The following is a 25,930-nucleotide window of genomic DNA, read 5'->3' as shown; positions in this document are numbered from 1 at the left end:
TTCAACAGGTACATCAATCCCCCACCAGTGGCACTGCACTTTCTGCTAATGAACCAGTACACTTTATTTCTATTAAATGTTTAACGTATTCACGGAAACTCAGCCCATCATGCTTTGCAGGCATTCATTTTTCATCACATTTGTGTCCATAACTCAGCCTGTGGTGGTCCTAGGGCAATGGGACCATCCACAAAATATTTAGAATAATGTGCTCTTTCTGTTCAGGCAATCTTGTGGGTCACACTAGATAAGAGGGGCCCAAAAATAATAACCTCTTCTACCATTTAATGCGTATTTACAATTTCACCTAGTTTAAAGTTTTTTTTTTTAGTTTTTTTTTTTAAATATATCAACAACAGCTGAGAAGAGTTTGTGTTGTAAGGGCCTTGTTAATATTCTGCTAATCCTGCTTGGTGTGCAAATGTGTAATGTGCTATGTTTGCTAGCGTTCCTGCTATCCAAAAAAAATAATCTTCCAAAGCATTCCTGACTGATGTGGTTTGACAGAGACATCTAGCCACCACCAATGGTACTGCACCTTCTGCTAATGAATGAGCACACTTTGGCCCATATTTATACATTTTGAGTGCCGCTTTTTGGCGCAAACTTTACAAAACACAATTGTGGGCCATATTTATACTTTTTGATGCAAAACTGCGCCGGCGCAGTTTTGCGCCCAAAATATTAACCCTAGCTAACGCCATTTTGGTGCGCCGTGCGGGCGTCAAATTTATACTTTGACGCACGGCGGCGCAAACCACAGGTGGAAGTCATTTATTTTGACGCACACCGCAGCGTCAAGTCGTAAAGCAAAACAACGTTAATGCGGCGGAAATGACTGTGGGTCGATTTATGACCCTGCAAACCGGATAGGCAGCGTTTTTTGACGCAATAACGTCAAAAAACCCCATGAACACTGCCATTTTAGCTGAGGAGAGCCAAAATGGATCCCAGATGCCACTACAGACCCCAGGAAGATGACAACAGACCAGGATCCAGCCAGGAGGACCCACACAAGAACCAGGACACTTTTAAGAAGAAAGGAAAGTGTCGCTTCAGTGCAGAGGAGCAGGAAATTATGGTTAAAGAGGTGACGGAACACCAGCACCAACTGTTTGTCACCTCTAAGTTGCCAATTAGTAGGAGAGAGGCTATATGGCAACAAATTGTCGACAAGATCAACAGTGTGGCAGAAGTACGCAGAACAGTCATCGAGTGCAAGAAACTCTGGCATGACTGCAAGCGCAGGAGCAAGGAAAAGATGGCCAGGAACAGGAAGGCAGCACTGCAGACTGGAGGTGGGAGTCCAGCACACCAGGAGGCCCTGGACCACATGGAGGAGATGGTCGCAGCCGTCATCCCTGCAGAGATCGTCACAGGGATTCAAGGACAGGACAGCGCAGACTATCAGGAGACAACGCACATGCAGGGTAAGTCGCATGGGGAATTAAAATTCACTAATGTTAACTGCCAGCGGGGGGGTGTGGAATACATACTACACAATGCATGTAAGTCATCATTTACATGGAGTGGCATGGGTAAAGGGGGATGGCATGGGGGCCTGGCCTGCACAGACAGAAGCTGGGGCACACCATTACACTACACCAACAACAGTCCCATGGGGGCATGCTACCATGCCAACGATGGAGCAAAGGGAAAGCCACGCCAGGAGGGAAGGGCACTACGTCAAACTGACATCCTGGCACACGTCAGCCACCATACCCCCTATATTAACTAGGGCCCTATTAACAACCTGTAGCCATACCGACAACTGGAATGTAACTGCGACAACATTTGCCACTACCACCTCCGCTCTGTGTGCAGCTCAAGTGGCCAATGGCAGTAACCTCCCCATGGATCATACACACCTAAATTAGAGGGTTGAGGATAACAACCTCAAAAATCCCCTGAAAATAGACAAATGCCTCAGTACTGTCAAATGTCAATGCCCATAGTTGTTGAAAACATCAGCCAATGTCAACAACTATAGGAGCTACACTGCACTAAGGACATACCCATGCTGCATATGTCAGAGTCCATCCTGTGCCTGGGTCACAATGTAACATCCCAAATGTCATACTGCTCAGACAACAGCATTGAGGGGGAGGACACATGTAAATGGCCACTGAAATACACCTGCACAGTCAGAGGAGGAAATAGGACACTGCTACGATTATCAGGGCAATCCAATGTACCACACATTCCCAACATCAGCTGTACACATTACCAATGCCAACATCCATATCGTGCCATAACATTGCTATGCATAGGATATGCTACATGTCAACTAAATTTAAGTGGATGTGAAAGATCAGAGACTGGGGCAGGTCCAGATTGTCAAGTGTGCTGCCAGTGCCATCAGAACACCCACAGCCAGTAAAAGGTCTCACCATGAGAATGGATGTAGACGGAGGGCTGAGTAGGACAAGAAGGTGGCAATTCACTATTTGGCCTAAAACAAGACTAGAGGAGATGATGCAGAGAAGTCTAATAACTTAATACTATACATGTGACATGCAGGTGGGCCATAGGCCTGGGAGAATACCCATCTGAAAGACTGGAGCAATAAACACAAAACAAGATCACAATGTGAATTCATCACAAGGCAGGCATGTCACATCACTAATGCCCCAACACAGACACACTAATTGTACCCAGTTTCATTGCAGAGGAAGATGGATCTCCTGCGGATCTGCCTGTCCCAGAATACCCTGATGACATGGATGACGAGCTGATAAACATTCCCCAGGAGACCATCCAAGAAGTCCTTGGAACCTTCCAGACCCCACCTTCAGTCACAAGGAGGAGTACAGAACAAGCAGCCATCGCAGAGGACCCACCCACCACCCCAATTGTAAGACCTGCCAGCTCCAATACAGCTGAGGACTCAGACGACACAGGCACCAGCTTTGAGCGAACTGTAGTTGGAGTACAGCGGGAGCTGGCCAAGGAGGTGCGGGTAGGGATGCAAACTATGGCAGCCAGCCTTGAGGGGGTGCGTTCGTGCATGATGTCAACTGAAGAACAGGCAGCAGCTATGCAAGGGCGAACAACTATCTTGCAGGAAGTAGAAAAAAGGCTGAAGGAAATCAGCACAGCTGTAATACAGTTGACCCAACACCTGCAACAGCAAACCTGTCAACGCGCGCACGAATGCAACATTGAACCCCTCATGGCTGACCTAGCTGCCTACCATCGTGATGTGGCTGCTATTCTCAAGAACCAGCTGATCCTCCTTGCTGTAGTACTGCCCTTAAGACCTTCACAGGTAGCAGTGACCGGGATGTCGGACTCCACGTCTTCTAACACTTGGGTGAGTTATGTGGATGACACTTGTATCAACAAGAGTCGCACTGGAAGTCAGCTCAGATTTAGTCAGCCTGTCAGACCCACATTCTCCCAGATTGGTACAGCAAATTGCTTTCCAACAGACTTCTGCTTTCCTATTTACCAAGGTACTTATTAAACTGTAGGTAGAACTTCCTAGCAGCATGTACTTCCACATGTAGTGCTACAAGTATGTGGAACTTGAGTGCAATGGCCTAGATGTGCATGCTAATCATGATCATGGGTATTCTTGCAACTCTGTGTCTGATGTAAGTCATGCCTTACTGGAAGTATATGTTGTGTACCAAGCTCTGCATTTCCTGACATGTGTGGCGCTATGATTGATCCAGGGTTTGCAGACTCCTAATTGTTGATAGACCTTACCTGTGGTGTGTGTGTAGAGCCAAACGTGTGGAGTTTTCTATACACTCCTCGGTGTCCATGTTGTTTGGAATTGTTAGTTGTTTATCCACCCACCCACCCACCCTCAAACACAGGCATGGGTTTGTGAATAGGGTACCTAGGACTGATGCTACCAGTATGTTACACATACACATGAATAAGTGACTGTTTGGTCGGAACCTAGTATACACACTCAGGTATGGCACATGGGTACTATACTGGCAAGTCCTGTTACAGCTTTCAGACCATGTGGCTTTAGTTTTGCATTCGGTACACTGACATTTGTAGCCCACGTATTGGCGGAGGATATGCAGCATGATTGTTAGCTGATAACTGGCAGAACTCAGATGGCAAGTCAATGCCAGTTGTTACCCATCTTGTAGGTTTTGGATGTGCTATGTGTGATATGTAGGCTGGCCTGCCATATACTTACTCAGGGACATTCAATGACCTGTATTGTGATATGAGCTGTTACAAGTACTGTAGATGTATTGTCTGATTGACTTCTTGTGCCATTTCACACAATGCAGTTCCTAATGTAGATTATTTGCGTTTGTCTTCACAGCTGCAAACATGACTCCAGACCAGGTCCGTGAGTTCCAGCGGCGGGCCATGAGATACCAGCACATCCTGCTGGTAGAGTCGGGTTCAGGAGGATGGCCTTTCGATACCGCCATGAACGGGCCTCCGGGGCATGGAGGGCCTTCCCACAGGGTGGCCCTACTTTGCCCACCACAGCCACCACCAGCACAACCACCACTTCAAGCCAGGTGGCCCCACCCACAGCTGGGACTGATGTCCCTACATCTGCCGTACTTCCAGGCCCCAGCATTGCTACAGGTGCAGGATAGCCCACTGGCCTTAGCTCCACACACGCACAGACCTCCTCCACCGGTACCCAGACTGCCCCAGCTCCATCAGTTGACCCTGCAGCATTCCACAACATGGAACAGAAGATGGACCGTGTGTTGCGAAAGTTAAGCCATCTGAGCTGGGATGTTCGCCACATTAACAGGCGTGTGAAGTCCATAAAGAGGACCCTCCGGAGGGCCAACCTCTATCTGATGTAACAATGGACATGATTCCCTCCTCTCCCTCCTCTTTCCTTGTTCTCATACTTAGTGGGCTTAGGTGGCTTAGTGTTAGGTTAGTATAGGCTGTTAGTTTAGTTAGTGTTAGTGGGTGGGGGGTCCTGATTCTTTCTATTTTTACTTATTACGTGGGTGGGTGGGTGGGTGGACTGGCTCTGTTCGGGTTCTTGTGTGTTTAATTAAAAATAAAAATAAATAAAATATATATATATATATATATATTTGTTTGGGATAGTATAGTATGTGTTCAGGTTAGTATGTGTTGTCCTCCATGTGTCCCGTCTCATAACGGGGGTGGGGGGTGGATGTTTAGAACGTTTCGTTACATGTGATAAGTAAGTTTAGCTTAGGTTAGTTAGGGACAGTTGTGGGTGAGGAGTAGTCAGGGTAGATTAGGGTAGGTAAGACCTTTCCCTCAGTTTCCTCTTCTGTGATTAGCATTTACTAAATATATAGTTAACCCTTAACAATATGTGTTTAATGCTACTTGATCATGGGCTTGGAATTAGTGTACATGAATGTTGTTCTATTCCATTTGTGTCCTATGCTACAAACAAATCCCAACTGAGCTGTAAGATTGGCAGCTACCCCAGAGCTACATTGCAAGGTTTCCACCATTCGTTCCAACCACCAATCACAGTTAATATGGATCCCAATGTGTTTCTGTTGATAAGTATGTTTTCTAAGTCACAAACAGTGCTTCCAGACTTGGTATTGGGGGAACAGTTTTAGGTCTGACTGCAGAGTGATGATCAAGGACACCCTTATAAGATGAGTTCTCGTAAGCACTCTTGTATTCTTGTCTTCATGACTCACATATGTCATTTGTGACACTGTTCAGCATGATTACCTATTTGTATGTAAACTCAGACAGCTTCATTCATGCAGTTTTTGTAGTGTTTGCTTAGATTTGTGTGCACTGTTATATGTGTTAATATTGCATGGTGACAACATTTTGAGGCCACTATTTGATGACTTAGATATCCCTTGAGGAAGCATTATTCAACACAGCATGATGGTGTATGGTTTCTCACTTCATCAGATATGTCCATCAGGAAGGGCAGAGTATGATGCAATCATGGGCACTGTGCAGAATTATCTGACTACATAATATGAGGACAGTTGTATTGACAAGCTACGTAATTTGACCGTAGGCACTTTTCAGTTATCTACTGCACAATTGATATGTCACATTACCCAGAGGCAGATTTGTTGTGTAAGTGCTATTTATTGAAAAGTGCTGTAGTGCTACATTGTCCATGATTGTGAGTCCATTATAGTGACATCTTACATTGTGATCCTACACAAGGGGTTAAGGAAATGCTTTTGACATGCTGGGGTGATGTTTCAGACAGTGCAGTGGGACAGGATTTACCAATGAGTAAGAGAGAGACAATCACTGGGCAGGCTGACAAGATATACAGTGGTAAGCAGAACAGTCATTAAGTAGAGTTGTTGTAAGACTGGCATGTTACAAAGCTCAGGACCTTGGTAATAGTTGGCCATGTGCTCTGTTCCATGTCTTCTTCTTCTGATGTGTGTGTTGCCTCCTCTGTCCTTGTTGGTGGTGGTTGTGAAGAGGCAACAAGGGGGTGCCTACAGGAATGGCCTACAATCCCTAGATAATACAATTGGATACGCATTGGCCAACTCAAAACATTTGAAAAACTGAAATCCCACTCATGGAACAAGACAAATGATTGGCCAACGCATCACACCTTGCTATGCGTTCAACACCCAGGAGTCCATCACACATAACCAGCAAACACAACACATAACAGACATATCAACACTTACTGGAGTGGTCAGGGTCCTCAAATGTAGCCACCTCTCCCACAGTGTAGGATGCCGGTCCACCTGTAAGGCATGGAAGGAAGAAATGTGCTCAAAATCTGTGCACTGACCAACAATTTCAAAGACATATACAATGTGTAGGCTGAATAAGGAAATGGCAGCCATTCAGACATGATGATACTGCATCTGATATATCACGGCCAACTTGTACATGGCATGGGTCTCCTGTGACAGTTACACACATATCTGCACACATGCAGTGGCCCTATCTATCATGTGGTGGCAAACATGCCCCCTCATTAGTGACCAGAAAAAAATATGGAGTGTAATCGTCTCTTCATGTGCATCAAAGAGAGACATCCAAAGCCTGGTTACTTGAGGACTGCATTACCAGTCAAACAGCCTATGTGGCCATGACACATTTATTACACATAGGTACAATGTACAGAGGGACAGGGACTTTTGTAAGCCCTCATGTTGTTACAGTTTCTTCATTTGATGTGGCCCAGCTATGGTGATTTGCACCAACCATGGAGATGTGAACCCATGTGCATACCTTTGAACTGCCATCCCTAATTGGAATGTGGCACAACTAACCCCAAAAACCATTCTAAGATGTTATCTGAGGGCACCTTACACCTTTTCACAATGTTTTCAAATCCTGATCTGACATGTATCCAAAAAGATGAAGGACCACAATAATCCCTAACATTCATAGAACTTCTGTGAACGCTTTCCTTCCACACTCACCAGACTCACATGAGACATATGTCTGGGCCACTTTGCTATCATCAATTGACGTGAAGCCAGCACTCATTTTCTGCATCCTGTAGTAATGTAGTGATTATAAAGTCAGTCTAGCTATTGCGTCAACAAAGTTAGCTAATATGTTAGTACATCTTTACTTCTCTGGCAAATGTGGCCTATATAGACATGATTGGCTCCTATTTTGTTTGGCTGTCTGACACAAAGGCAGCACCAATTTACTTAACGGAAAAGTATCCTGTAAGTTTGCAGAGCACATGCTACCTGACAGCTAGCAATTGTGATCCTTCCCATAGTGCATCAATTACCATGTATGTTTCCCCAACATTACACACAGTCAGCAAGTTAGCTGGCAGATATTGTACACATCATCTGATGTCACTACAGAGCATCTAATTGTGCACATTTACATGATTAGTACTCACCAACAGGGCCACCAATCACGATTCCCAGGTGGTCCAAGAGATCCTGCTCCCTGGTGATGAGGTAGCCCACCGGTGCTTCAGCTGGTAGCCACTCCTCTGGCTGGCATACACACGCTGCAGGTGATGCAGCACCTTTCCCCACCGGATTCTGCGCGCCTCAGTGTGATACCCCTGTATCACCCTGCCCCCGCCTCGATCATCAGTGGCAAGAAATGACACACAAGCCATATGAAGCCCCCCAACTTCTCTTCACCTATCCTGCCAAGATGTGGCCTACCAGACATTGTACAAATGAGAAAGGGAATTGGGGTTAAAGAAATAGTAAGGGGAAAAGGGGGAAAGTAGGGGTACAAATACAGAAGAAAAGTAAACTTAACTAACTATCCCCAAAGTAGCACTACCCACAACAGAATCCCACAAACAACAAAAACACTAGAAAAGTGGACAAATGTACACAAAACACAGTAGGACAGTATACACCAACAATATTTATTTCACAAATTGACAATAGAGACAGCACACAGGACACAAAAGCACAAAATCAATGGACACCACTCTCAACACAGCCACACAGTCTAGAAGAATCACAGACTGCAAAGTGAAAGTACACCACTGTACATGATATGCAAACGGGATATCCTATTACATCGCTTCCAGAATAAAATGTCCGCCCTTTGTTGCGTTATGCGTCATATTTTTTTCACGCATACAGTTTGTGCGTCATAATTTTCAACGCACAGGACAGAAAATTAGCCCGCATCCAAATAATAGTAAATAGTCTGTACAATTATCTGGATGCTGCCTAATTTTCACTCCTGTGCGTAAAAAAAAATGATGCATATTCTGTATTGGTGTACAAAAAATTACGCATAACTCTAGCAACGTCAAAATTTCAGTGCATGAACTGGTTTTGGGCATTTTTTCTGTTTTTATGTTATGTTACATTTGGGACACATTAGAGAAAGGCTGATGGCACCCACTATGGTGTTGATGGTGTATGTTAACATGTGTGACATCATACTGCAGCGGACCATGACCCGCTTCTTCCTTCACAGTATTTTTGAAGGTTGGCTGATGCACTAGATGGCCATATGTGTGGCCTACATATATGTATTGCACAAATTGGGCATGTTTGGCATCAGGAGAGGATAACAATGTGACGCACATATGTACAATACCTAAATGCCTATGGCTCAATGTGTGTGCTGTGGCAACTAATGTATTTGTTGACCAAGTGTGTGTGTGCATCACATGATGCATTATTGCACATATGCTTGTATGAATGTGAAGTCCATGTGTCCAAACCTTAGATGCAAGTCATTGTGGAATTGAGAGAGGACATGTGTTAGTCATACATGTAGCTACATCTGTTATGTGCACTTCCAAGATTTAGGGTAACGTAGACACCACATATGACAAAGCATGCACCAGATAGATGGCAGACGTTTGTTCATGTCATTGTTCCATATTTTCAACATCCTATGTCCTAGTAACAGCTTCCTAGGCACTTGTTGGTGAATCCCACAGTGAGTCATACACATGCATTGAGGAAGTGGGTACCATGTTGTTTGCCCAGACAGACAAAGGTGAGCCACAAATGTATGATGACGCCACAGTTGAGGTCATCTAACTGAGCTACAACTCTCAAGTGGCTGTGTTGGACCGCAGACGAGGCAGCACGTGTCTACATATTTCCAGTGATCAATTGCACATAGGTGTCTTGTTCATGTGTGTGGTCCAATCTTGAGCCTGTATATTTTTTGGGTTGTAGTTTGTCACAGTTCGGTCCAGGACTCATCATGAGTCAGTGGCAGCTATTCCTGTATCTACTGAGTATCCTTTGTTGATCAATGTGAGTAAAGTGGATGTGGACATAAGAACCTACATGGGGATGGTCCCACCCTGTCACTAAAGACGTGTAATGAGACTGTCAACAGGGCAACCTTGGTGTGCTGAGTGAGATAATGTCTCAGGTGTCATGTTCCGGCAGGTCTCATTACAACATTTGTACACAGGTTAGCCTCTGCAATTCCCACTGCATCTGGGAACATCATAGTCTCTGTGCTGATTATTCTCGCAGCTATTCACCACACACGGCCCATCAATATGTTGTGAGCAATGTAATTCTGTGTGTGAACTGTCAGGGTCCTGACATGTGTGGATTTTTCATGGACATTATCAGAGGTTGCTGGTTCTGCTGAAGGCCCCGTACCCAATCCCTGCATACGGCCCTGGGACACTGTCACACTTTGTCATTCATGCATAAATGAGACCCAGGCAAGGGATGGGCCATGAATTTTGGTTTTCACAGAGGATTTAACTCATATGGTACAGTTAAAAGGCAGATGATGCTATACAATGTATTTGGGTATGCATTGAAGAAGCACGTGCCCAAATACCCTCTGATGAATGAGAGGTTTGCTAACGCAAGTGTGGTACATATGTAGCCACAGGGATACTTTAGGGTGACGCACAGACAGATGCCAGTCAGGCTGACAAGATGCAGGGTGAGTCAGGATCCAGCAATTTGACAAGTTACATAATCAGTGGTCTGACTAAGACTGTTTGGAGGACGAACTAGACAGTTGACATGTCAAACTGTGTATGTCCTGTGGGTGGTGTGCATGGAGGTGATCACAGGTGTGGGCTGCATCTGTTTCTCACAAGTCCTGTAGGTGAGATTTGCATTCTAATGGCCAACAGACATTTTCACACGGTAAGCAATCTACAGGTGCTAACAGGGCTTGGAAACTAGAAGCCAGTGTATTAATTGACCTGACGTCCATGCAGTCAGATGTTCTATGACAATGGTATACCATAGGAAAAGGTGTAGCACACTGGATTGCTATTGACAAGCTGTGTGTGTAGAGGAGGGAATATCAGGGTACACATCTTTCTATTCCAGGGACCTCTTCAGACCGGTGGGTTGTGACCAGGTGCACGGGTGTGTCAGGAGTTAGGAAATGGGCTGACATGTACATGGAATGTCATGTGCGCAATGCTGCTCATATGTGTGGCACTTGTGCTGTCTATGTACTGCTTCTATGGAACTCTGGTCACAGATAGTCCTTGCAAATATTGGATGCAGTTGGACTTACTGCTGTCAAGGGTCTGGTCAGACATTCATGTTACTGATGCAAAAGCACATCCACTGCCTCATGTAGAGGCTTGTTTTCCCCTTATTGAGTGACGGTGTCTTAGTTGTGAGCAATATGCTGTGATGAACCATGATTTCAACATGTATGTGTGAAATAGGTGTGGTCCTCTATTGCCCTTCAAAGGTGAAATGTACAGGATATATGTCATTTACAGTGTGTGTGTATGTGACCATTGTATGATACGCATCACATTTGCTCTGGGATTTTCAGTGTCCTAATCGGTATATCAGCAATGCTCCAAGAGGCAACACTCTTATTCTGATAGTTAAAGATGAAGGTGTGCAAAACTGAATAGCCAAACGATGATATGGTGATTATTACAGGTGTTTATTCAAATTAGCTCATAAAGTGGTGATGGTGATTATATTTAAAAGAAATTGTTAACAATATGTTGCCGCCTGCGTAAACCAGCGGCCGTGTTCTGATGTTCCCCCTCAATTTGCAGGCCACCATCCTCCTCTTCCTCCTCTTCATGTGTGGCTCAGGTTCCAGGAGGGGAATGTTCCTTTTTATGCAAATGTTGTGCAGATTAGCACGTTAGGATGATCTTACAGACCTTTTCCGGGGAATATAGGAGGCTACCACCAGTGATGTCGAGGCACCGGAACCTTGACTTGAGGATGCCGAAGGTCCTCTCGACTATGGTGCGTGTCCTCCTATGTGCGTCATTGTAGACACGCTCTGCTGCAGTTCTCGGGTTTCCAATAGGTGTCATTATCCATGGCTGGATGCCATACCCCTGATCAGCTGCAAGAGAAAATGAATGGGATCATGTTGATGTAGCTAGCCCTATTGAAATCACCTTTCTTGGCAGTAGTTGTCTTGTGTTGTCTGTGACTCTTTTGTGTTATTATGTCGCATCCTAGGCTTGTAGGATGTACCATCTGCTTTGTGTTGTTTCTTTGGCTGAACGAGTGTTTGGCTGCTAACCGGTTGTCAGCAGTATGTTTTGGGATTTGCAGTACAGTGTGCCCTCCCTAGCATTGTGACTTGTGATACAGGTGTCCGTGTGTCTTCACTGGGGGTGAGATGATAGTTCCATACTAAGGTTAAGATTGACAGTGTTGTTAATACGTTCATATCAATATACCCTGGACATCCCATACCTTTAGACTTATGCAATGGATTAATGTAAATATCATTGAGACACTTCCAATTTGCAAGGTGACATTTAGGCAACCCACTCCAAACGTTGTGATCTTTGACGTCTTAACATTAGACTGTACACTAATTTCAGATGTGTGACAAGTTCAATTGTGACCTAAGAAACATGGCTAGCGGTGTCACAACCTCAGTGTGTTCCTGTCGACATGTTGCTGTTGTGGTGAATGTGTTGTGTGTTCTAGAGGGTTGCTATGCAGTGTGTATATAAGTAGGTTTCTGTACTTACCAACAAGTAGTCCATTGCCATACCATCCATCCTGGAAGTGTTCATTGATGGTGCTGTGACGGAAGATGAATGAGTCATGGACACTCCCAGGATATTTAGCCACGATGTTGGTGATCAATCCTTGGTGATCAACAATGGCCTGCACATTGATGGAATGTGTGTGCTTCCTGTTGCGGTAGAGGTGTTCAGTTGCAGCAGGTGGCACAAGGCGTACATGTGTGCAGTCGATTGCACCAAGGACGTGTGGAAAGCCACTAATGAGGTAGAACCCCTGTTTTGTTTCCTGCTGCTTCTGCAGTGTGTTATGGAAGCAGATGTGGCGGGTGAAAGTCCAATGATGGCATCCAGTACTTTGGGCAAAAAGGCAGAGAATGGTGGCTGTGATATTCCGGCAACCAGGGCACCAGTTGTTTGAAAAGAGCCACTTACCAGCATGTGAAGTACGGCAAGCAGCTTGGTTTCTGTAGGAATGGTGCGGGGTGTCAGCAAAGTGGGTGCCAACTGCGGCTCAATGTTGCGCAGCAGCTGCTGAATGGCCTGCCAGTTCAACCTGTACCTCTGGATGATGTTGCATTCCGGTGTTGTGGTAGCTGCTGTTGTAGCTGCTGGGCTCTGCGTCTGCGTGCATGCTGGATAAGAATCACCTCCATGTCTCCCTTTTGCTGCTCTGCTGCTCTGCTGTTCTGCTGTTGGTTCTGTGTATTCTGATTAAATACAGGTGTGTTTGCCCCATTTTAACGTCTGCCCTGACCCAGGCATTAAATTTTTACGCAAATCGGGCTGTGCGTCATTTTCCGGCTCCGCCTCCCGGCCGTGCGTCATTTTTGCCCGAAAGCATAAATACGACGCACGGTCGTTTAAGTAATTTTTTGGACGGGAATGCCTACCTTGCATATCATTAACGCAAGGCGGGTTGCCGCATCCAAAAAATGATGCACACGGCGGAATTTTGTCATCCGCAGGCTCGGGCGTCAAAGTTTAAATACGGGGCAAGGTTTGCGCTGAATGTGCGTCAAAATTTTTGACGCACATTCAGCGCAGACAGAGTATAAATATGCCCCTGTGTTTTGTAACTTTGCGCCGTTATTGCGTCAAAACATAACGCAAATGCGGCGCTAAAAAAGTATAAATACGGCCTTTATTTCTGATAAAGGTTTAATATATTCACAGAAACTCAGCCCAGAGTGCTTTGCAGGCATTCATTTTTCAACACATTTGTGTCCATAACTCAGCCTGTGGTGGTCCTAGGGCAATGGGACCACCCGCAAAATATTTAGAATAATGTGCTCGTTCTGTTCAGGCAATCTTGTGGGTCACACCAGGTGAGGGGGGGGGGCCTGAATAGCACAACTTCTTCCACCATTCAGTGCACATTTAATTGTCTCTCATGGTTTGTGTAATAATATAGCTGAGGGGAGTTTATGTTGTAAGCGTCTTGTTTATCGGGATATTCTGACAATCCTGCTTGGTGTGTACTGTGTTATTTTGTTCCAAAGTACTGCTGATGTAGTTGGTTCAACAGGTACATCTAGCCCCCACCAGTGGTACTGAACTTTCTGCTAATGAACCAATACACTTTGGGGGCATATTTATACTCTGTTTGCGCCGGAATTGCAATTCCGACGCAAAACTAACTCCATATTTATACTTTGGCGTTAGACGCGTCTAGCGCCAAAGTCCATGGAGTTTGCGTAATTTTTTAGCGTGGACACCTACTTTGCGTTAATGATATGCAAGGTAGGCGTTCCCGTCTAAAAAATTGACTCCAAGGCATGTGCGCCGTATTTACACTCCCCGGCAAAACTCACGCCCGGGAGTGGGCGGGTAAAAAAAAATGACGTCCAGCCGCTTTTGCGTCGTTTTTTAGCGCCTGGTCAGGGCAGGCGTTAAGGGACCTGTGGGCTCGGAAGGAGCCCATAGGTGCCCTCCCATGCCCCCAGGGACCCCCCCCTGTCACCCTTGCCCACCCCAGGAGGACGCCTAAGGATGGAGGGACCCATCCCAGGGAACATAAGGTAAGTTCAGGTAAGTAATATTTTTTTTTTTTTTGTGGCATTGGGGGGCCTGATTTGTGCCCCCCAACATGCCACTATGCCCAATGACCATGCCCAGGGGACAGAAGTCCCCTGGGCATGGCCATTGGGCAAGGGGGCATGACTCCTGTCTTTGGTAAGACAGGAGTCATTTCAATGGGGGTTGGGAGTCGAAAAAAATGGCGCAAATCGGGTTGAGGTGAAAAATTTGCCTCAGCCTGACTTGCCCCATTTTTTGGCGCCCAAGCTACATATTCCCCTACGCCGGCGCTGCCTGGTGTACGTCATTTTTTCACGCACACCAGGCAGCGCCGGCGGCTAATGCCGGCTAACGTCATTGAATAAATACGGCGCCCGCATGGCGCTTCAGAATGGCGTTAGCCGGTGCTAATTTTTTTAAATAGGCCTTAGCGCAGTTTTGCATCAAAAAGTATAAATATGGCCCTTTATTTCTATTAAATGTTTAACGTATTCATGGAAACTCAGCCCATAATGCTTTGCAGGCATTCATTATCCTATACAGTGGTGCCCATAACTCAGCCTGTGGTGGTCCTAGGGCAATGGGACCACCCCCAAAACATTTAGAAAAATGTGCTCTTTCTGTTCAGGCAATCTTGTGGGTCACACAAGATGAGAGAGGGCCCACCATTCAGTGCATAGTTCTATTTTCTTATAGTTGTTTTTTTTTTTTTTTTATTAGCTGAAAGGGGTATTTGTTATAGAGGTCTTGTTTATAATAGTATTTTGACAATCCTGCTTTGCTTGCAAATGTGTAATGCACTACACTTTTCTCAAAAGGATAATTGCTCTAAGGCACTACTAATTCAGTTGGCTTAACAGGGACATCTAGCCACCATCAGTGGTATTGCACCTTCTGCTGTTGACTGTAAAGGGACATCTAGTAAGGACCTGCATTACTGCACCTTCTGCTGTTGACTCTACAGGGACATCTACCCACTACCAGTAGTACTGCACCTTCTGCTATTGATTCTACAGCGTCATCTAACCACGACCAGTGGTACTTCACCTTCTGCTATTGACTCTACAGAGACATCTAGTAACGACCTACGGCACTGCATCCTTGTGCCACTGATCTCACAGTTAAATGTTATTTAAAAGGCCTGCTTTGCCTGAAAATGTGTAAAACACTATGCCCTCAAGGGGCTGATTAAATGATTACACTGCAATAATCTTTATCATGCTTTTTTATGTGATTATCCCCTCTAGTGGCTGAATATATGTTTATATGACCATGCTTCCGCCAAATTCTATTTTTACGGTGGTGCTCTATAGGGACTGTTCAGACCATTACAGTCTAATGGCAATTGTATGAAGGAATGCACAAAGACAGTTTATTTCTAATAAAAGCTTAATGTGCTGCATGGGTAAATATTTATAAGGTCCCAAATGCGAGGTTGTCGTTATCATTTACAACACCAAGAGCTCTAATTCTTTCGAATGCGAAACCTATTGCATTTCAAATGTTTGTTTTTCATTGGTAGGCAGCAGCAGTTTTGTCAGAAATAGACCATTGCAGGTCCAGAGCAAAACACAGGTTCTTGTAGCCCCTGTGTGGCAAAAGGGCCCCAAAACCTCCTGTAGGCCTCCAACCCTTCAGGGGGTCATTCAGCACAACACCAATGAATTTACATGAGGTACGGGAGACTCAGGGGCCTCCCATCACATTTTGCAAGGGGGCCTTGCACTGCGCTACTGCTGCTGGGTCAGTCATCTCATAACAAGGGGCAGCAGGGATTTAGCGTGGGGGAGAGGATTGGGATAGCACAAACCCAAATAATTATTTAGTCGGATTTGCGCTGACAGAGTCAGTCGGATAGGCTGTCCGCAGCAACAGTGACCAAGTCACTATTGCTGCATATTGGGCAGAGGTGGGCAAGCAAAGATATTAACAGAGAGATTCGAGGCAGAACTGAGTAAGGGTTGGGCTTGGCTCTAGAAGCCCGTGTGAGAGCTGAGACATTAAAATATTTGGCATGCAAATCATGTATCAAATGTTATGAAAAATATGATAAAGTTACTTTAAAAAAGTGTATTTCTTTTACACACAGATGTGTTCCACCTTAATTCTTTGGTTTATATGGCTGGATTGAGAGGTGTTTATTAAAAGTAATAGTTTTAAAACATAAAGGCCCGTATTTATACTTTTTAGCGCCGCATTTGCGCTGCTTTTTGACGCAAAAACGGCGCAAACTTACAAAATACAATTGTGTTTTGTAAGTACGCGCTGCTTTTGCGTCAAAAAATGACGCAAATGCGGTGCTAAAAAAGTATAAATATGGGCCAAAGTTAGAAATGTTTGCCCCACTTACCCCCACCCTGACGACCGTGCCACTACTGAAATCAGAAGCATGTCGGGTGTCATATGTACCCCAAATGTAGCTATATTCTTCTAGATGGAGCAAAACTGTAGCCTCTACAACATAAGAAGTTTTCGTTCAGCGCACTTCTGAACTCATGCATTTGTAAGTACTCCCATCTGTGATAATGAAGAAAAAGCAGGCTCAGTGAAATATAATATTTGCTTAGGATCACACAGTTTGTTCAAGCATAAAGCCGGGATTGACCCCAGATTTTTCAGGTTTGACATTGGGTTTATTCAGCTGCACGATTAATATCTTTTTCCTCTTATTCATTTTACATGAAATGGCTGTGCTTTGTCCTTAATTCATGATGCTGCAGTTTTCAACCACTTTGAAATGGGTCCCTATGAGGCCCCCAATTCATGACCTTTACCGCTAAAAACAATTACAAGCAGCAACTGTAGAAAGCACTGAGGTAATCCATAACAGGGATGCAAATCCTTTTTAGATTACATTTTAATTTCATCTTGCATTCCCTAAGAGTATGTGTTTTTCCCATATGTAGCGTCTCTCAATTTTTTTTCACACAGCTTGTGACACTTAAGTGAACCAAGGCCTATGTTTATACATGGTTTGAGCTGAATTAGCGTCGTCTTTTTTTTTTACACTAATTCAGCGCAAACCTAACTCAATATTTATAACATCGATTTCTGGACGTGAAAACCTACCTTGCGTCAATGAGATGCAAGGTAGGCGTTCCCGTCCAGAAAAGGACTATATGGCCTTTGTGCCATATTTATCCCCCCATGCTAAAATCCAGCACGGGGGATGGGGGCCTTAAATAATTGCGCTAAGCTTGCTTAGCACCATTATTTAACGCCTGGGTATGGGCAGGCGTAAGGGGACCTGTAGGCATATTTCCACGGTCAGAGACCATGGGAAGTGCCAACAGGTGCCCTTCTCTGGCCCCAGGGACACCCCCACCCACACCAGAGGGACACCACAGGATGGGGGACCTATCCCAGGTAAGTCCCAGTAAGTTCTTTTTTTCCCCCGCTCGGGTGCCCTGACTTGGGGCCACGGCACTGATCCTAATGACCATGCCCAGGGGACATTAGTCTACACTGCTTAGAGGGATTTTTCTGCCATTAAACCGTGTAGTGCCATAATTTGGGGCACAAGCCCCGGTTTCCCCTACGCCTCCCCCGCCCTGTTAGCGTCCTCCCCAAGGACACTAACAAGGCATTAGCGCCAGCTAGTGCCATTCCATAACTATATAGTGCCCGGCCAGTGTCTTGGAATGGCGCTAGCCGGTGCCTTGGAATAGCGCTAGCCAGCGCTATACTTTTCACGCAAAGCAGTGCTACCACAGTTTTGCGTGAAAAAGTATAAATCTGGCCCCAAGTCTCTTCTCCGTGCCTGGGCGAGTGTTCATGACAGGAGACTGAAGGTAGTGTGAATCTCTCACAGTGCCTGTTAGTATGTCATAACGGTGATAAGACTTTATGCGCATGCAATCTTGGCTACTAAAAGGCCTGCTTTGCTGTCAGTTCTAAGCCTAGTCTGCTGATGTTAGGTATGGGTTTATGCTAGTCTGCTCTGCTGGGCATCTCTGCCCTGCATTGCTTGGAGAGGAATGTGATCTAGGGTCGACAACATGGTCCAGACTATCCCACAGAGGCCCTAAAGTGGTTGGCCTGCCTTTTACAAAACACTTAGGCCCATATTTATACTTTTTTAGCGTCGCATTTGCGCCGCTGTTTGATGCAAAAGTGGTGCAAACTTACGAAATACAATTGTGTTTTGAAAGTTTGCGCCGCTTTTGCGTAAAATAATGACGCAAATGCGGCTCTAAAAAGTATAAATATGGCCCTTAGGGCTGTATTTATAGGTCCCTAGCACCACAGGAGCGTCACTTGTGACGCTCCAGTGGCAGTAAGCACAGCGCCGTATTCACAAGGTGGATTTAAGCCACTTTTTGTTGCTTAACGTCACCTTGTAAATATGGCCCCTTCCCACACAGCACTGTGTGTCGAAGGGGCGTGCAATGGGTGTTGCTGTTCCACAGCAACACCCATTGCATTTTGATGCTGCCTCAGATTTATGAAATCTCGTAAACCTGAAGCAGCGCCAAAATCTAACGCCACCCCCAGGGGTGGCATTAGCAGGGCACCTGGAGGAGGAATACTTTTTTTCCTCCTCGTTTTTTGCTTTTTCTATGCGTGCTGCATTCTGCCACAATCATAGAAAAAGCAAAATGCCAGAAATGATTTTTTATGTGCAGGAAGGTGTCCCTTCACATCTGTGTGTGCTGCATTGTGCAGCACACACAGAAGTGCCAAAGCACCATTAGTGATTGTTTATGTGCGGGAAGGTGTCCCTTCCTGCACATAAACAAACAATCACACCCCTCAACACAGACATCCTTGCACGATGGTGCAAGGATGCCTGCATTGGTGCTGGCAGCTAAATTTAGCGCCAGCGCAGGGGGAAATGTAGGGGTGCGCCGTATTCCCTTAAATACGGCGCATCCCTGCGTTTCTAAAATGACACAGCGCGGCGCTGGCAATTTTGTCGCAGCACCGCACTGTGCCACTGTTCTTTAAATCTGGCCCTTAAAACTCACTCTCCTAACCCTGTCCATTACTAAAACCTAGTGCTCCCAGCCTACCCTACATGTGTGTCCTTTTTAGTTGTGTACAACTTGTTTCTTGTTGAGAAATCTCAACCTCACACCCCTTACATTATTGACTAAGCTACTCAGCTGCAAGTATTTGCCTCTTGGAAAACTGAACCTATCTACCAACAGGAGCCCCACTTGGTGGCCATAAACATACAATAAATATATATTTTCTAAAGCACCAGATTATTAGTTTTCGCATCCCTGGTTTTTCAACCATGTCTTCTTCGCAGATAGACATAGCTGCAAAATATCTGGGGCCTGGCATAGGTACTTCATACAGAGATTCTATCTACAGAGGAGTTCATTATACTTTCCTTAAAAGCTTTCAAAATCTTATTTTTGCCAAGCTATCTTTGTTCTGATTCATGTAGGTGGATTTATAGGACTGAACCTTAAAATTTAGGCCCATATTTATACTTTTTTAGCACCGCATTTACATCGTTTTGTAACGCAAACGCGGTGCAAACTTACAAAATATAATTGTATTTTGTAAGTTTGTGCTGCTTTTCCGTAAAAAAATTACACAAATGCGGTGCTAAAAAAGTATAAATATGGGCCTTAGATCTTAAAGAATTAGACATTTTTTAAGCTGTTTAGTTGTAAAAAATAGTCTTCAGTTCCTGGTCTGCTTTCCGGACCCGAAAATGAAAGGAAAATTAATAAAACAAAGTCTGTTCATAGATCAGATGACTGCAAGTCTGGGGCAATACTAAGCCACTGATGACATCAGCCTTACAGCACATCCACAAATGGCCATAAGATACTGTTGAAGTGAAATAATTGGTCTAAAAATATGTCTTGTTGGTAGGCGAAAGGGAGCTCTTTTGAAGCAAGATACGACGTTGCCTCTTGATGCAAAATAAGTAGGCCCAGGTGGAATTATAATTCCACTTAAAGAATTGGTGGAATTTGGTAATGCGGAGTTCCTGCCAAATTCCGTCAACTGGCGTGCAGCTAAATTATTCTGCCGCTCGAACTTTGCAGTGTTCACAGAAACAACACGAGACTCCATGAACACACATTTGCGAGCAAGATTTTCTGGGCCCTACCACGATTTCCGTTCGCCATGGAACCTACCAGCACTATTTTGTAATTCCTGCGGTCACGAGAGGTCGGGTAGCTTCTTGAGTAGATTTTGTACTAAATCAACTAGAAAATACCTTTTCGAGTGAATATTCTACTCAAACTGAAGGTCCAGCTAGTTTTTTAGTGTGAAAAGCACCCCACCAGTGACGTCTGATGACTTCAGCGCGCGATCACCCGCAGATTTCATCAGAGGTTGCCCCATGAGCTTCCAGCGCGATCGGACAAGAAATGCTTGCATTTCTCTTCCGATCGGGGGTGGGAGACGGCAGAGCGGCATCAAAGAAAAGGAAACGTTTTTCCTTTCCTTTGATGTCTTTCTGAGCATTTCCGCAGCCCGAACGTAAAATGATCGGGCTGCAGAAATGCCCACTAGACACCAGTAATGTTTATTTACATGATGTAAACAATGAAGGGGAGCGGCCCCTTGGGCAAGGGTCGCTCCCCTGTGTGGCATTTATTTATTAGGCCTATTTTAATTAGGCTGATCTGCCCCCCCCGATGGGGGGTCAGAAATCAATAGACACCAGGGATCATTTTTTTTTTACGTATTTACACGTGGGGAGCGACCCCTTAGGCAAGGGTCACTCACCTGTAGGGCAAATTGTTTTTAGGCCATTTCTGCCCCCTTGGGGGCAGATCAGCCTAGTTTTCTTAGGGCACTCTGCCCCCATGGGGGGCAGAAACCACTAGACACCTGGGATTTTCTATTTTTACATCAGTTTCACGCAAGGGGATCAACCACTTAGGCAGGGGTCGCTCCCCATGGGAGCAAATTTATCTTAGGCCATTTCTGTCCCCCTTGGGGGCAGATCAGCCTATTTTAATTGGATCAATCTGCCCGCAAGGGGGGTAGAACCACTAGGCACCAGGATTTATTTTTTTACTGATGGGGAGTGACCCCTTAAGCAAGGGTTGCTCCCCTGGGGGGAAATGTTATTTTAGGCCATTTCTGCCCACCTTCAGGGCAGATCGGCCTATTTTTCTTAGGCCAATCTTCCCTCAAGGGGGGCAGAAACCACTAGACTCCAGGGATTTTTTTTGCGCCAATTTCACGCAAGGGCAGCGACCCCTTAGGCAAAGGTCGCTCCCCTGGGGGGCAAATTTATTTTAGACCATTTATGCCCAACTTGGGGGCAGATCGGCCTATTTTAATTAGGCCGATCTGCCCCCAAGAGGGGAAGAAACCACTAGGCACCAGGGATTATTTTTTATTTTTTACAGGTTCGCTCCCCTGGGGGGAAATTTATTTTAGGCCATTTCTTATCCCCTTGGGGGCAAAACCACTTAGGCACCAAGGATTGGTGTGTGTATGTTTTGTTTGGGCAGGGCAGCCCCTTAGGCAACAGGCCGCTCCCAATGGGGGCACATTACTGTTGCCCATTTTTGCTCCCCTTGGGGGCAGATCCACCTATTTTTCTAAGGCCCATCTGCCCCCAAGGGGGGGGATAGAAAGCCCACCAGACACAAGGGAAGAACATTTTTCAAAAAAAGAGGGTAGGGGTATGGCCATACCCCCACCCCAAATAAATGGGGACAAAGTTGTTCTGCCCACCTGTGGGCAGATGGGGCAATTACCCCCGATCCACTCCCCGGGGTGGGGGCAGAAAGCCTCATAGATGCCAGGGAATAAAATAAAAAAATAGTGGGGTGGTGGCTACCAACCAGTATGGGCATGTGAAGGAAAGTGAGTCCGAGGCACAGGAAACACAGGATACTTGTTTATTGCTGCTAAGTAACAATATAATAAAGCTCAGCCATAACACGGAGCCACCAACTACCTCTCTCGCTGCTCTCCACTCTCCGTCCTCAGCATTCCACAGCAACGTCAGGGTTGACATCACCCTGGAATGCAGAGGATCAGAATACCACACACCTCCCCCCTTTATATACTACACAAATTATATACATAAGGATGATGATAAATTAGGGTATAAAGTAAATAAAAAAACAAGTTACATGTAGTCCTTTAGATAAACAGGTCTTCACGTTTTCCGATCAGATCTCCTTAAGAAGTCATCAGTGGAGCCGTTGTCTTTTCCCAAACTTGAGTTGTCATTCTCTTCTGCATCCTCTGCATCACGCATCTCCTTTCCTCTATATGGAACCAGACGGTTAAGATTCCATACACGGTGATCGTCCATTCGGATGGCATTGTTGAAGATTTTAATGACTTTCATTGTTTTCGATAACTTGTTGCCACCAGACTGAAAACCTGGATGCTTAATCATGACCCAATCCCCCACATTTACCTTGGTCACTTTAACAGAATGTTTATGATCAAAATAAATCTTGCGATTATTCGCTTTGACATTTTCTCTTGCCTTTCTGATATTATCATCAACAGTTAAATTTTCATTTCCATGGGAACACGTTAACCCACGATGGCTCAAGCATAGTATTGGGGCGTCTACCCCTAAACAACTCAAACGGTGAAAAACCTGTGGTAGTATGGGGTGTGAATCTGTATACGCCTACTCTTTTGATAACCTCATCTTGCCATCCTCTACCACTACCCTTCGCCAAGGAAATTGTCTCCTTGAGCACTCTATTGAACCTCTCAATCATTCCATTGGATTCTGGATGATATAGGGCTCACTTCTTGTGCCGTATGTCACACTCTGCAAGAAGCAACTCCATTTCTTTAGAGATTAGCTGCACCCCATTATCAGTAAGTAATGTCACAGGAATGCCCTCCCTCATGAACAGATCTTTCAAAAACTTTACAACTTGTCCAGTTTCAATTCCTCTGGAGAAACAGATTTCTTGCCAATGTGAAAACATGTCTATTACAACAATGACGTAGATTTCTTGCCCGCCATTATGTATGGGCCCTAAAACGTCCAAAGCAATATCATCCCATGGTTTGTCCGGGCGATCTCTTATCACCATTGGTTGGACTTTGGGCTTACTGCTCTTCTCACTTATGGCACACTGCATACATTCTCTTACCAGGCATTCAATTTGGGCATCCATACCTGGCCACCAATAGCTAGCCCGTAGTCTCTCCTTTGTCTCAGAGATACCCAAATGACCCTCATGCGCCATATTGAGTAAGTCTAGTCTTAGCTTAAATGGGGGAATCAGCCTCGTACCACGAAAGAGAAGACCCTCCCTAGAGGCCAGTTGATCTTTAACCATCCAATAATCCTTGCACAGATCTCCTCCCTGACCCTTGTGCGACCATCCATGACTTATTAGATCAATGACCTTTTGTATAGTGGCATCACCTCGGACCTCTTCGAGCCATCTATCCTTCGAAATAGTTTCAGTACTAAGTTCACACACATCAAACTGGTCAAGTTCACACATATCAAACTGGTTTTCAATAGTGTCATTGCTCTTGCTCTAATCCACTAACCTGGACAAGGTATCAGCAATCACATTTTCCACACCAGGAATGTATCTCACTTCGAAGTTATACTCTTGCAAGTCAATCACCCATCTGGATATTCTAGAAGATATGGAATCAATGCCTCTCTTATTGAAAACCTCACACAAAGGTTTGTGATCAGTCTTAATTATGAATTCTGTGCCCCATAGAAATGTTTTGAGTTTCTTAATAGCCCAATGTACCCCGAGGGCTTCTCTTTCAATCACTGAATATCTAGATTCAGCACCTTTAAGACTTCTAGACAGAAACATAATGGTGTTGTCTTGACCACACCCATCTTGCTGTAAGACCGCACCCAGGCCCTTTAGGCTGGCATCCGTAGTAATTATGGATTTCTTCTTTGGATCAAAATTCTTACGTTTAGGGGCCAAGGCTAACTTGTTCTTCATCACTTTAAATTCCTTCTCACACTCCTCACTCCATAGAAAGTTTGTGCCCTTTCGCAATAAACCCCTCATATTATAAGTGACCTCAGCGAAGTCCTTGACAAATTTATGATAGTATTCCACCATCCCCAGAAAACGCATAAGTTCTTCTGTGGAGGTGGGGGAAACCATGTTTTGAATAGTGTCAACCAAATCTGCTTTGGGTATGACCCCTTCACCCGTTATTGTGTGGCCAAGGTAGTCAATGGTTTCCATGCCAAATTTGCACTTCTCAAATTTAACAGTTAAATTGTGGTCACATAACCTCCTCAAAACCTGCCGAACTCTTGCATCGTGTTCATTCCTGTTACTGCCATGTACCAAAATATCATCTTGGTAAACACAAACCCCTTCTAGGGTTGCCAACACTTTTTCCATGACCCTTTGAAAAACCGAGGCAGCGGAAATTAGGCCAAAAGGGAGGCGAGTGTATCTGAATATGCCAAAAGGGGTGATGAAGGCAGTGAGATCCATAGACTCTTCATCAAGTTGAATCTGATGATAGGCAGATGCCAAGTCAATGGTGCTGAATACCTTGGCATCCCCCAACATGAGCAGTGGAGAAATATTGGGTAGAGGGTACTTCTCAACCACTACGCACTTATTGAGCTGTCTAAGGTCAATGCATAATCTAAGCGATCCATTGGGTTTTCTAGCAGTAACCACAGGGGCCAACCAATCGGTACTTTCCACTTCCTCAATGATACCCTGATCTCTGAGTTTGTGTAGTTCCGTCTGAACCTCCTCTCGTAAGTTCACTAGAATACTCCTTACCTTGCTACAAACCGGCACAGAACCTGGACAAATTTTAATTTTGTGTTTATAACCCTTTAAGCAACCCAGTTCACATTTGAAAACCTTGGGGAATTCAGAACGTAGGGCTTGTTGTAGGTCCAAATATGTTTGCTGTGTAACTGCGTTGACAGAGGTTAATTTTTTCAACACAATGGGATTATCAAGGGTGGGATCTAACATAATTCCTAAATCTCTTTGGTGCCACCAACTAATAATGCTATCGCCCTTCTTTGACACATAAATCTTACCGGAGATGTGGCGATCCTTATATTCAATTGAGCCTATGAAGTAACCATGTAATGGTATTAGCTCACCTCCATAGGTGCATGGTTTAATATCAGGCTTTAGTAACACAACTGTGTCTTTTAGCTGAAGGTGGAAAAAATCATTCGAAATAATCGTGATTTTGGCACCAGAATCAAATAAAACTTTGGTTCTTTTGCCCTCAACCTGAATGAAATCCAGGGGACCAACACATTTGCCAGTTTCTATTTGCAAGGTAATTTGCGCACAGTCGAAATCCGTAGGGGACACTTCTCCACCATCTTGGGTGTTAATTTCATATACCGATTGCTTAGACTTTCTTAGCTTGCAAACTGAGAAGAAGTGACCACGTTTCTTACAAAAAGTACATATCGCATTAATAGCAGGACAGCTCTTATCATTTGCAAAGTGGCCCAACCTGTCACACCTGAGCATCTCTTATCTTTAGTAGGTCCTTTGTTATATCTCTGTTTAACACTCAAAGAGTTACCAGTGTTTTTCGTAACCACACACACCTGATTGGAAACATCACTCTTGATTGCATCTACACATTTTAAGGAATGTTCGATTTGTTTTAGCA

The sequence above is a fragment of the Pleurodeles waltl genome, chromosome 7, assembly GCF_031143425.1.
Source record: "Pleurodeles waltl isolate 20211129_DDA chromosome 7, aPleWal1.hap1.20221129, whole genome shotgun sequence".
In the NCBI taxonomy this organism is placed as follows: Eukaryota; Metazoa; Chordata; class Amphibia; order Caudata; family Salamandridae; genus Pleurodeles; species Pleurodeles waltl.
Note: the sequence above shows the minus strand (reverse complement) of the source record.